Source organism: Coenobita brevimanus, chromosome 77, assembly GCF_032717465.1.
Source record: "Coenobita brevimanus isolate Jiangsu-jjx chromosome 77, ASM3271746v2, whole genome shotgun sequence".
NCBI lineage: Eukaryota > Metazoa > Arthropoda > Malacostraca > Decapoda > Coenobitidae > Coenobita > Coenobita brevimanus.
In genome coordinates this window covers 25,459,080-25,473,785 of record NC_137030.1, presented here as the reverse complement: position 1 = coordinate 25,473,785, position 14,706 = coordinate 25,459,080, and positions in this window count along the sequence as shown.

Genomic DNA, 14,706 nt, shown 5'->3' with positions numbered 1-14,706 from the left:
ATTGGGTGGGACGGATGGATTGGGTAACGTGAAGGGACAGGATAGGTGGGTAGGTCTTGTAGGGTACGTTGTGTGGGTCGGTGGGAGGAATAGCCTAGGTGGGCAGGTAGGTGGATGAATGGGGTAATAAGGATGGGTGTTTGGATATGCGAGTTGCGTGGAGTTGGCAAATTGGGTCAGTTGGGTTGGATGGGGTTGGGTGGGCGGTTGGGAAGTTGAGTGATTGGACAGAGTGGGGTGAGGTGACCGGATAAATGGCTGACTCGGATGACCAGGTGAGGTGGTTGAGTTTATTTTTTTGGCAGGTTTGTGTGCACAAGGTCGGAGGGTGGGGTGGGTGTGTTTGCGATGGATAGGTGCACAAGGCATGTGGGTGGGTGAAATAAGTAGGTGGTGAGTGCAAAAGGAAAATGGGGTGGTGAGCAGGGTCGGTAGGGCGGTTGGGGTCCGCTTGTTGGGTGGATGTGGATGGTGAGGTTGGAGAGGTGGGTGTGGTGCTTAGGTGCATCGCCAGGGTGTGTGAGTAGATTGGATAAGAGTGGGGTATATTGGTTGGGTGAGGTGAGTGCAGCAACATCGTGTGGTGGGTGGATGCGTGGAGTGGGCTGGGTAGGTGAGTGGCTGAATGGGTGGGTGGTCGTGGAGGGGTTGGTAAGTTAGACTTGAATGGGGAGGGTTTGGTGGATGAGAGGTTCAAATGGGTGTGTGAAATGGGGGCCGAATGGAAATGAGTAAGAAGAGTGATTAGCCGTGTGGATAGGCAGGTGGCTCGGCGGGAGGTGCGCATGGATAAGATGGGTGGGTAACCAGAGTGGGGTGGGAAGGCAGGCTGGGTGCGTATTCAAGGAGAGGTGGGTGGGTATGGTCTGAGGTTGGGTGGGTGGATGTGATGTATGGCACTGCTGGGTGAGCAGGGTGTGGCATTCTTGGGTGGAAGGGTGGGTGGCCCAGCTCGGTAGGCAGGATTGGTTGCCGGAATGTGTGGGTAGAGTTGGTCGTCAGAGTTCACATGGTGGGTCGCCAGGATGATTGAGAAGATTACGTGACCAGGGTGTTATGGATAGGTGTTCCGGTTTGTGGGTTGGGTGGCTGGGTGGGTTAGGGTGGACAGGATGGGTAGGTAAATGGGTGGATGTATTGGGTGGCATTATTGGTTGAGCTTGGTGGATGGCATTTCTGGGTGAGCCGGGATTGATGGGCATGGTGGGTTGCCCAGGTGACTGGATAGGGTGCATGGCCAGGATGGGGTCGGTGGGTTGTGTTGGGTGGACTTCTGTAAGTGGGTAGGTGCATGAGTGGGGGACTGAAAATATTGCTCTCCAGACGGCAAAGCTGGAGAGGGACTTACATGGGAAATAATCACATAATTATATTGCTATTACTTGGATTTTAGTATATCGTTTAGAAGACATTTGATAAATACTTGGATACCAAACTCAATACATTGGGATAATCCTACTAAAATTTGCTACAGCATTAAAATAATTCTCACAGAATTGATAGTGGATTTGTGCACATAATAAACCACCGAATAGCAGGATAAATAAGACTAGCATTACATGCGCATTGGCGTGAGAGTGAGCGAAGTTTCAGACCTCCAAGTCATCTGCTTAAGGAAATCAGTGCTTTGGTGGGGATAAGGAGGGGGTGTTGGGGGGGGGTGATTAACCTGCCCCCTAGTGGCAGACTATCAGCATTCTCCCTGACCCTTTATTAATGTTACACAACTATACTTCATTATATTAACAGTAAGACATCATTTTCGAAAGATATTTAAAAGGCCAGTTTCTAAAGTTCACATGAATCATTGCTTCAGACACACAGTCACACTGGGAAAATGTATGATTAACTTAGTTGCAGTGTGAGTGAGAAATGGACTACGTCACACCTTTTCCCAATGTTTATCTGAGTTTGCTCAACGGGTCTACTCTTCTTCAGGAAAACTTTCCATTGTGGCCGTACTGTATCATTAACCCTCCTCAGGTACACTTGGGTCTGACAGACCCGGACAGTTTTGTCAATAGTATAGTTCAGTAGCTTATAGATGCCTGAGATCCCTGTCCTTCTCAATAGCTTCCTAACTTTTTGTGCCCATTCAGGATGTAGAGGGGTTACGTTCGTGTCTCTCTATGTTTTTGCAATATATCACTCAGAATTGCATGTCGGGTCTGTGAGACCCAGATGTACCTGAGAAGGGGGGAAAATTTTTCACCATGAGTTTGCAAGTTGATTTTATGTTGTGTGGGATCCACTATGCCCATAAGGAAGGTCCTTCATCCTTTAAGTTATGACACAAGTGCTAGGCTCATAGTGCTCTTTGTTTTCGTGTATGGTGATAAAAAAAAAAAAAATTTAGTTTGGCATTTCTTTTCATATGATTTTTTTAAATCACGAGGAGTTCAATTAATTAAAACAAATTCATATAGTTTTGTAACTGATAAGACCTAATACATTGTAGGTTATTCAGGAATTCATTATAGGCTATAAAACATGTGTAACACTACAGCATTTTTTACAAGCTGGGTCTGACAGACCCAGGTGTACCTAAGTTGTAAGCGAAACTGTAGGTCTACCTGAGGAGGGTTAAGAGTAAGAGGAACTGTCATGGAATATAAATCATTGTAGAATTCAATCAGTTTCTTTACTGTCATGTGTTTGGTAATTATTGTGTAGGAGCTGAACTACTGAATTAGTGTACGAAATTATGATCTCTTGAATAACCAACAATTACTTGATGTTATGTACGAAAAATATTTTCCAGGTTACCTTCCACTCAATGATACTAGTAAATCATATCAGGCAACTTAATAACTACTGTCACGTAGCCTATACAGTACATCCTTAATGACAGACGGACCAAACAGCTTCGTTTCTAGGGTAAAATATGGAGACAGTTACACAATTATTTAATCTGTTTTCGTACAAACGCACGTTGGTAAGGAACAGTGGCGTACCCAGAAAGTTGAAAAGTGGGAGACCTTTTTTTTTTTTTATCTTTCTGTCTGTACAGCTCGACTTGGCGAGCGCAGCGAGCCCGTACAGCTGGGAGGTTCGGGGGGACGCTGTAAGCCCCTCCCCCCCCCGAGAAAATGTTGCATTTTGGCCAATTCTATAATCATTTTGAGGTCTTATGGAATGGGTATACGACATGAATATAGCATACTCTAAAGTTATTTTAAAGTACTCTGCACCACTGAGTTATGATTCAGTCTTTCCAATATCCTTACACTATTAAAATTCAAATGTTCACTTTTTTTTTTTTTTTTTCAGCAGAACAGACAGGAATACTGGACAGTATGACAAAATATCTATCTATCTGTCTATTTCCAGACACCATAATCCCGTAAAGGGTGGCCATTTGACACTGAGTTAGTTGCTTTACGGTGAGGGGCACTAACCCTCCACCAACCCACTTGTTGACACGTAGGGAGCACGTATGGTTTGGTATATGGTTACCACCCAGCATTGTAAATGGTTTCGTGGCTTGCAGGAAACCATTAGGCTTGTCACTCAATGTAAAGCCACCTGTAAATGAAAGAAAAACAGTAAGAAGTGACAGGAAAGATGGGAGAAATAGGAAGAGAGGAGGGCAGGCACAGAAAAAGAATGATAAAGGCTAAGGAGGAAGTAGGCATCACTACATGAAGTGAGTGGATGATGGTCGCCACCACCTACCACAAATGACAAAGTATGCAGTATATATATATATATATATATATATATATATATATATATATATATTTGGCAAAAGGGGGGGGCCATTGCCGCATCCTCCCCCCCCACTCGGAACGCCACTGGTAAGGAAAATAATTTAGTTGAAGGTACATCAACGGTAATTAACATTTGACTTTAGCATTGGTTCAGGAGAATAAAGAAAATATACCTAATCCGTCATATTAATGAAAGTCACATGAATGTCAGCGACGATGTGTTTACTGCTCATCTCACCGACTTGACGCCTCAGTGCATCAAACGCAAATGTGCGCGCACGCACGCACGCACACACACACACACACACACACACACACACACACACACACACACACACACACACACACACACACACACACACAGAACGAACAAATAGCGGTAGACACGTAATTGGAGGGTCGCAGAAACACTACCGTTGGGTTTCCCGCCCTCAATGACTCCCATTGATTATGACCTACCTCACAGCGTCCTGACTAACTAGCACATCAGGTTAACACTGCGACAAAACAGTATTGTGCGTTAAGAGCATTCCATAACAATGGCGCATTTGGTAGGAATCAAGACCATGCAGTGGCCAAGGTAAGTGTCATGAGAAGGCAAATCTTTGTGTACACCTGACAGGAGACATTCATGAAAATATGATACAAATTACGAAAATAACACTAGATGATAAATTTAATACCTCTATTATTCCGTAAAATCTAGTTTATCGACAGTATCAGACACAATTATGTAGTAGTTCACGATTTAAAAATATTTTTATAAAAAAAAAAGAAAATTATACTACTCTGAAAATATAGATAACAATCCTGTCAACACTTCATTCCTTCAGAAAATTTGAAAGTACCGCGTAACTGTTCCCTGACTGTATAATATTTTTAGTTCTCATTTATAATCATTGTAACACAGAAGCGAACGCTTTGTACCTGGTACAGTAATTACAAGCACACGATCACCAGGATATTAGATTACCGATGAACCTGACAGTACATATGCATAATTAGTCATCAAGTTAGTCAATTTCAGTATAGTTGTTACAGCTTTCTTATGACTCCATGCACCTTTCACCCCTGTCTGTTCGTTTCCCTGTCTGATTGCTGGTCAATTTGTTTGCCTGTCAGTTTGTTTGCGTGTATGTTTCTTTGCGTGTCTGTTTGTCTGTCTGGCTGTCTGTCTGCTTGTCTGTTTGCCTGTCAAACTACCTGGCTACCTATAGGTCTGTCTCTCTATCTACCCGATTCTCAGTCCAAATATACGTCTACCCACATCTACTTGTGTTTACCTAACTACTCGTACATTTCTGTTTTTAAGTCTGTCTGCATACCTGTCTCGTTCTCTCCGACAAGGAGAATATGTTTTTATCCCTTTTTATTTGTTTCTTAATTGTTTTTTTCTGTTAGCGGGATTACTCAACAACTTAAGGAGAGATTTCGACCAAACTTTGTGGGCAGATAGCCCATGTCCCAGGAAACAGTCGATTAACTTTTGGGACCAATCCGGATTAGTTTGTTTTTCTCTTAGCATGATTACACAGAAACTGAAAGAGAGGTTTGGACCAAATTTGGTGGGTAGATAACCCATGTCCCAGGAAACAATCGACTAACTTTTGGGACCGATCCAGATCGTACTGCAGATTCTGGATCCGAAAAACAGTTTTTGTGAAACCCTAATCAGTGACAAGTTACCCTAACTTATTGTGAGGAGTGGCTTAGAAATTACGTTGCCCTTTAGTTACCAGTCTGTTTACTTGTCTGTCAGTCAAGGTATCTGCTAAAGTATTTGTACTTGTCTTCCTATTTGTCTGCTGTCAGTCTACCTATACTGAATATGGCTTCGTTCACCTGTTTGCCAGCCTGTTCACCTGTCTGTTTAATCTGCTTGTTTCCTGTCTGTCTACCTGTTTGGCTGTCCGTCTGTCTGCCTATCTCTCTGCCTGTCTTGCCTATTGTCTGCCTACCTCTTTCCCTGCCAGTTTCTCTGCCTGTCCATCTACTTCTGCCCCTGCGTCTTTCTACCTCCGTCTGTCTACCTGTTTCTCAGTCTGTATACCTGTCTGTCTGTTTGTCTGTCTATATGGCTGCCTGTCTGACTGTCAATGAGCTATTTAGCCTTGGCAAATTTTCTGTCTCTGCTTGCCTGGCTCTGTCAAGTGTCAACCCGTCTGTCTGTCTACCTGATTTTTTGTTTGCTTTTTTTTTTATGCGAGGAAGAAGGAACCAAAGGCCGCGAGCCCGCAGTAACAGTTCACTCCAAGAGAAAAACAAAATACAATAGAGCCAAATTCAAGATCCGATCATTTTGAGATGCCTGGACACACTGCGTTTGAAGGACTGGAGATCATAGGCAGCAGGAAATACAGACAGAGGGAGACAGTTCCAGAGCTGACCTGTTGCATAAATGAAAGACTCCGAGTAACGGTTAACTCTTGCATTAGAGAGTTGGACAGAAAAGGGATGAGAGTTTGCTGCCAGACGGGTGCTACGCGCCCGTCGTAGAGGTGGAGGAATGCAAGCAAACAGTTCAGAGGAGCAGTGACCATTAAAGTAGCGATAGAAAAGAGATAAAGATGCAACAGTGCAGCAAAGAGACAGAGATTGAAGGGAGTCAGTAAGAGGAGGAGAGTTAATGAGACGAAAAGCCTTTGACTCCACCCTATTGAGAAGAGCTGTATGTAGGGAGCCTCCCCACACATGAGAGTTGTACTCCACACAGGGGCGGATAAAACCCCTGTATAGAGTCAACAATTGTGCAGGGGTAAAGAAAGAGCGGAGTCGGCTTAGCACACCCAATCTCTTGGAAGCAGATTTTACAAGAGATGTAATATGATCTTTCCAAGATAAATCCCGAGTAAATGAAACCCCAAGCATGTTCAAGGATGATGCAGGATTAATCTGAATATTATTAAACATTAGTGCGTATACCTGTGGAAGATTTTGTCGGGTTGATAGGTGTAAGAACTGAGTCTTAGATGCATTAAAAACAACCATATTATTTTTACCCCAGTCAGAGATACGAGCCAAGTCAGACATTAGGTGTGCCATAGCCTCATCTCTTGTTTGTTGAAGTAACTGTTGAGATGGGCGTTGCGGGAACCGAATGGAAAGGTGAAGGGTGGAGTCATCAGCGTATGAGTGGATAGGGTTAGATGTACAGCTTAGATCATTGATGAATAAAAGAAAGAGAGTTGGTGATAGGACAGAACCCTGAGGAACACCACTGTTGATAGATCTAGGAGAAGAACGATGGCCGTCTACAACAGCGGCTATAAAACGAGCAGAAAGGAAGCTAGCGATGAAGGCACAGATAGAAGGATAGAAACCGTAGGAGGGCAGTTTGGAAATTAAAGATTTATGCCAGACTCGATCGAAAGCCTTTGAGATGTCAAGTGCAATGGCAAAGCTTTCGCCAAAGTCCCGAAAGGAGGATGACCAGGAGTCTGAAAGGTAGGTGAGAAGATCGCCAGTGGAGCGTCCTGAACGGAACCCATACTGACGATCGGAAAGAAAGTTGTGATGGGAAAGATGCCTCAAAATTTTTCTATTGAGAATTGACTCAAAAACTTTTGAAATACAGGACGTTAAAGCAATTGGACGATAGTTGGAGGGTTGGGAGTGGTCACCCTTCTTTGGGACTGGCTGAATGAGAGCAAACTTCCAGCAGGAAGGAAAGGTACAAGTTGACAGACAAAGGCGAAAGAGTTTGCCTAGGCAGGGTGTAAGCACAGAAGCACAGTTCTTGAGAACAACAGGAGGGACCCCATCAGGCCCATATGCCTTGTTAGTACTGAGGCCAGTGATGGCAGAAAATACATCAACAGAAGAAATTTTAATGTCAGCCATGAGGAAGTCAGAGGGGGGAAGTGATGGAGGAACAGCACCGGAATCGTCTAAGGTGGAATTGGAGGAGAAAGTCTGTGCGGAGAGATCTGCTTTATCAGTAGAAGAAATAGCTACAGAACCATCAGAGTAGAAAAGAGGAGGGAAGGATGATGAGGTAAAGTTGTTAGAAAGATTTTTGGCAAGGTGCCAGAAGGAGCGGGAAGAATTCGAGTTGGAGAGTTGAGAGCATTTAGTATGGATGAAATTATTTTTAGTAGAGCGAAGAACAGACTTAGCACGATTCCGGGCAGAAATGTAAAGATGATGTGATTCAGGGGTGAGTTGGCTCCGGTACCTTTTGTAGGCCCTCTCCTTGTTGCGGACAGCATTAGAACAAGCTTGATTAAACCAAGGCTTTCTTGCATTAGTCAAAGGATATGAGAAAGGAATGTATGCTTCCATGCCCGAGAGAATAACCTCCGTAATGCGCAAGGCACACCCAGATGGCTCCCGGCCATGGAAGCAATAATCATTCCAGGGAAAATCAAAGAAGTACTGCCTGAGGGCCTCTCACTCCGCAGCTCCAAAATGCTTGTCCTTGCAAGAGTTCGGTTTTGTAGTGTCTGTCTATTTATCTGTCTGTCTTTCTCTCTGTATGTCTCTGTCTGTCTGTCTATCTGTTTGTCTGTCTTTCTGTCTCTGTCTGTCTGTCTGTCTCTGTCTGTCTGTTTGTCTGTCTGTCTGTTTGTCTGTCTGTCTGTCTGTCTGTCTGTCTCTCTCTCTCTCTCTCTCTCTCTCCCTACTTCCACATTCCATTGTGATCGTCTCCTATCGATTTCCTCTCTCTGGTTGCCTCCTTCCTGTCTCCATTCTTAGGTCCTTTCTTTTTGTTTTCCTTTTTATGCTCTTTTGTAACACCTTTCTTTTTCTCCCTCCCATCTTTCCCTCGCATGTATCTGTTGAGTCTCCTCTTGTCTTCTTTTGTGGTCATGGTATGTTTTCCTTCCTTCTCTTCCCTTTCACTGTTCCCATCTTCCCTCTTTGCATTTCTGCTTTTCCTTCCTACTCTCATCTCTCCTTTCTTCCTCCCTACCCACATTCTTTATACCTACCTGTCTTTTCTTTTCTCTATCCTTCCATCCTTCCTTCCTCTTTCCCCCTCCCTTTCCTCTTTTCTACCCCCATTTCTCTCTCTCTACCCTTCCTTTCCCCTTTTCTACCCCTCACCTTCTCTCCTCTCTACCCTTCCTTTCTTCCTCCTTACCCCTCCTTCCCTCTTTTCTGCCCCCACCCCTCCTTTTTATCCCTCATTTCCTCCTTTCTACCCACCCTTTCCTCCGTTCTGCTCCTCCTACCCTCCTTTCTGCCCCTCTTTCCCTCCTCTCTTTCCTTCCTTTCCTCTATTTTCATCATTCTTTCCTCTCCCAATGCTCCCCCTACAGATTTGTCTATACAGAAGCCCCGAGCTTGTCGCTTCGTCTTGTGGGACCAACTCAGCTCCCTCATATTGGTCGGGATTGTCCACTCCCTTTAGTACGAGTCTTAGTACGAGTCTTTATATATATATATATATATATATATATATATATATATATATATATATATATATATATATATAGATAGATAGATATAGATATAGATAGATAGATAGATAGATAGATAGATAGATTAGATAGATAGATAGATAGATAGATAGAGATATATAGGTACATAGAAAGATAGACAGATAGATAGACAGATCATTGTTCATCCTCGCTGACGTCGCAATGCAGGAAGGCACATCAGCCTGCAGTCCACTAGGTTCACAGAAGATGACCCTAGGGTTACTACTACTACTGCTGCAACTGCTGCTACTATTACTACTACTACTACTACTACTACTACAACTGTCCTGTATATGTTGTACTGAATTAAATCATGTCGATATTCGGTGATGGATTTTGCATTTATTCTTGCTATCTCCAACGATTTTACTTTTCTGAGGACAGACTTCTCGACCTGGCTGGGATGTAAAAAACGCATACTGAACTCTTTCACGACTAATTATCCCTACTAAGTTGCATAAAATCGTCCTGTAGCAGCAAGAATATAAATGTGTCATTGGAGTCAATTGCTAAAGAGACTATAATAGCCTTTATAAGAATAGCAGGGTACTGTATAAAATAAATCGTTAAGAGGAAATGCTAAGATACCTCTTGTGCCTCCAAGCATTCCATCCAGTGTTACGTAACCATTTTACACTTCTGGTTAACACTTAACATTAATATCTTTTACGTGGGACGGCAGGTATATACTGTATGTGAGACCGAAGTGTGCTTTCTTTTTCTTCTGTTTTGTGTTTGCTCTTAGTTAGTGGAGAGTCAGGCGAAGAAGGAGAGGGAGACTGAGGGTGGGAAGGAGAGCTAATGAGCGAGAGTCGGCATCGTTATGAATGGCTGTGTGTCACGAGACGCAAGGTCGTTGCTGAGTAGGGACAGAAACGCTCGTACAGCCTTCTGTTGGAATCAGTTTTTTCAGTATGCGTTGTCAGGCAATAGATAAAGCGACATAATTTATTATTAACAGTGAAAGATGATGATGATCATGATGAAGACAACAGAGATGACAATGATGATAGAGGTTTTAGCACAATGGATGATGATGACGATGATGATGGTAGAACAAAACTCACAATGCATTAACACAACCACCTCCATCAAAACTATATATTTATTATTTCTCATTACAAACGACCAAAGAAGTGATGACCCGATGCCACTCTCGCTCAGAAAGTGGTATCTGGCAAATGCTATGGCCTAGTTATATTTCCTTTATTGTGCACCGGAAAGAGCAGTATTTAGATAAACAACACCAAAAGGCAGTATGTAAGTGTTGTTACCGTGTATCCCTCGCATTAAGTGTAAGGAAACCACAATATATGAAAGTGGAGGCTTAGCCGAGAGAAAGAATGTGAAAAGCACAGCCTATCACTCAACGGTTGCAGGGTTAAAATGCGGAGAAACTCTCGAAATACTTATTTCACATCCTAAGTCAACAATACTGTACTGAAGGAAAAATGTCCCACAAAATAAACCCCACACATAATGATAATGTTGAAATTACGAGTACCATCATATCAGAAAAATTAACACCTAAAAATACTGTATGCAGTATTATTATCTACATTTTTAAATCTCTATGCAGGATGATATTTACATGGGAAAAGAAAGCCGTGAGCGCTGTAAGCAAGATGGATCGTTGACACCAAAATTAAGAGGGATATTGGTCGACATAAACCTACAGCCTCTCAGTGATAGCAGACTATTGCTCTTTAGTTAGCAAATATTCCAACAAGACAGATATCCCGGCAAATTAACAGGAAGAGGACAGTTAACAAATAGCTAACGAGATACAGAGTGAGGCAGAACATTCAAAATTTGCCAAGTGAAGTCCCTCGTCGCACAATGCAAAACCAAGAACAACCCCTAACCACCTGTGTTGCTATCAAGAAGTAAATTAATCTGCCTTTATTCAGCGTAGTGAAACCAGTGCAATTATTGGGTGAACATTGGTCATTAATTTTTATTTACACGATGAAATTCCAACATGTAATAAAAATTATTTAAGGCAGTCTCATGAGAGCACTTAAAGTGGGAGAGGGTGATAGTCAAAAGCAAGAGAAACAATGAAGAGAACTAAAGACGAAAAGGATTGTAAATAAAAAAAAATGGGGGGAGGAGGAATCGTGACAAAGGCCGAGACACACTCCCATCCACGGCGTGATAATGACTGACGTAAGGCATAAGTCATGAGTTCATGACAACGTGTGGAAACGTGCCAGATGTCATTTTTTATTAAACTGATATAGATCTATATATAAAAAAGAAAAGGCTAAACCTAACTAATATTTTTGCAAGATTCTTTTTTACACCATAAAATGTCTGCGGAGCATGCCAAGATTGTTTCCGTCTCCTAACTCCCAATCAAGTGAATATTGCCGGACCCAAGGAGTTTTGTTCGAAACGTAGCGAAAGTGAGTCATCACTTATTTGGCCGTTTGTACATCTCAATTTACATTTATATCAAAAACTTTAACACAATTACACCATATCCTTTCGACATTTCAGTCTGTGTCCAGATGAAAGAAGGTGTCTTGCGTCAGTTTGTACAAGAGTTACGTTCTTTTAATCCAAACTGAGTGCTGGAAGGTCTGAGCAACCTCTTAATTAACCCGCAGTGTCCCAACAAAGTATGGGTATGTCACAACTTTTTTTCACGCTGAGACTCAACGATGTACTAGTTCGTTTTGCAATTGCGAGGTCAGTCATTTGCACATTTTTCAAGTTTCATGGGTGATTTTTGGTCGGCATATGCGGGAGACTTTCCTCTACCTGCTGCCAAATGGGAACACTCCCTGACCCCACGTGACCCCTGTGCACCTGTCACGAATCAATTCGCGACATTTCCCTTTTGTGAGAAGCCACGAACTATTAGTGGAAAACTCACTGTTTATCGTTCAGTTAACCGCTCATTCGGACGGAAGCTTTGTCAAATCAATTTTTCAGTGTCATACGTTATCGTCTTTGCGTGAGACATTAGCGCTTCCGCCGAGCGATTTGTTTTGTGCGCGTTTCGCTCACTTGACCGTTAGATAAATGCGGCCTACTGCTCCCCCTTTTGTTCCCACGACTGGGGCAGTCGAGTGTTTGCTCTGACGGAGAGAGGTCCTGTGCTCCAGAAGTGTGAGAGGTCAGCTAGCACCCAAGCTCCACAGAGTACAGTTTCTCCAAACTCCCACCCCTTGGTGATACAAAGCATTCATCGTTCAGTATTTCCTTTTGTTTTCCTAGTCTTAAGAGTTTAATTAAGGTGTTTTTCCTAGGCGTAACTATTTAGCTATTGCGTGAGTGAGTGAGTGCGGTCTCATTGATTTGATTTGAATTGTAACGTTAAATTTAATTTTTTGTAATCAATAAATTTAACAGTTCTTTTTCTTGAGCTTAATGTAAAGTAAACTCTTGTTTCATTTCTCCAAATTAAGCTTATTTCCCACATAGCTCCTAGCTTGCATAGACGTTTTGCTATTCATAACTGGTACTTAGACCAGTCTTGCTGTATTAACTTAAAATCCGTTGTGCCACCTAGGAGTTAAAGCATCAGCAAGAACCTGATTATTATTATTAGTATTAGATATTTATTGTCAGGGGTGAAGTAACTTTCTCCAGAGGCTAACAGTACTAATTCAGCATTTGTGAGTAATTAGTCTCTGCTGTGTACTGTTGAGAGTTTATAAATTCTCGTTCTTAGAGAATCGTGCACAAGCCAGCGTAAAGTAATCGTTGCTTGATGTAGCAAGACAATCATTGTCTCTGCTCTTCAATATTATTGAATATTAATATCAATTAAATAATATTTAAGCATTTATTTTAAAAACTCCGTAATATTTTAAAAACCCCGTGACAATTGGCGACCTCATTCCAGGATATTAACTCCTAGCTATAAAGCTATTCACGAGATAGTGCTCACTCGTTCATATTTAGGTATTTATTATTAAAGTTTATAGGCACAAGCTTACTGGTGTTTACCCTTAATTTAGCAAGTGAATATTGCTTTATCAGTCCATAGAGTACTTAACTCTAGTTTATTCTTGGTAACGCCAGACGATTTTATTCGCTCCTGGGTAGTCGCTACCCATTGTGTCTATTATTGAGTCTTCCCAGTCATTTACATTTTTGATTTATTCTTTGCCAGTTAACTAGATAAGACTGGTCACCACTAGCTTGTGTCTGTATTCTTTACTTGTGTTTATTAGTATTCGTCGCTAAGCACTCAGTACTCAATTTCGGTTTGCTTAATAAATTAGCGCCATGGCTACTACTGTATTTTTACAGGAAGCCAAAGAAATGGGTCTTACAGACCCAACCGAAATTAAAGAGTATATACTCTCACGGCATAATCAGGAGCAGCAGCACGAGAATGATGCCCGTGAAGAGCGTAAGATTCAGCGCGAATACGAGCGAGAACAGCGCGAACAATGAGAAAGAGAGCGTGCATATGAACAAGAGCAGCGTGAGAAAGAGCGCAAGTATGAGCGAGAACAGCGCGAATACGAGCAGAAACAACGCGAGCTCGAGTTAGAAAAAGAGCGGGAACAACGGGAATACGAGCAAGAACAGCGTGAGGAACGAGAGAGAGAACGAGAACACGAACGTGCCGAGCGAGAAGCACGTGAAAAACATGAACTTGAAGTGCTGAAGCTCCAGCGAGATTCCTTGGCTTCAGACACGTCTGGTGCAGTTGGTCCAAGCTCCACGAGCGTTCTCCCTGCACATGTCCTGCTGACCCCACGCATCAAGCTTCCTTCATACAAGGAAAGCGAGCGAATTGAGCCGTACATAGCTCGTTTTGAGGACATGGCAGACATGTATCAACTGGATGAGGCAGCTAAGCGGCTTCAGTTTCTTAGCCTATTTGAGGGCCCTGCCCTCGATATTCTCCACAGAATTCGTGGAGACAATCTCACATATGAGATGATGAAAGCTGCACTCATTAAGGCGTATGGTCTCACAGTAGACGACGCCAAAGTTCAGTTCATGCGAGCTCGGCTCCAAGACAAGGAGACAGATGTTCAGTTCCTTGATCGTCTCACAGCTTACTTAAATGAGTGGATGGAGAAAGATGAAACTCCTTCCACGCGTGAGGGGATAATTGACCTTATGCTGCGTACACAGCTAGAGAGGTCGTGGCCTGCTGAGCTCATAGCACAGCTTAAGATCTGCCAGGTGAAAGATGCCAGCCAAATGGCAGAGAAGGCTGACGCATTCTTTACTGCATACGGGTATCAAACTCGTAAGCAAAACACCTGGAGCAGAAAAGAACCTGATAAGTCTGGGAACCAGTCTCAGACTGAATCCCAGCAACAAGGCCATTCTCAGAATAATGGCCAAGGTCCAAAACCGCAGTGGAAGGACCAGGGGCAAAACACTCAGAAACCTGAGTGGAAGAGGTACAACAGGTACCCTAACCAGCAGCAGTATCAGCCACGCAACCGACCGTCGGGACAAACTTTTTCACCAGCTCAAAAGAGGCAGGAAGCGAATGCAACCTTCATTCCTCAGCAGCAGCCTGGTGGTCACGTCCCTACCAGTGTGGGTACTTCCCCACAGTTCACTAGTCCCACAGTGACAGTGAACCCCCC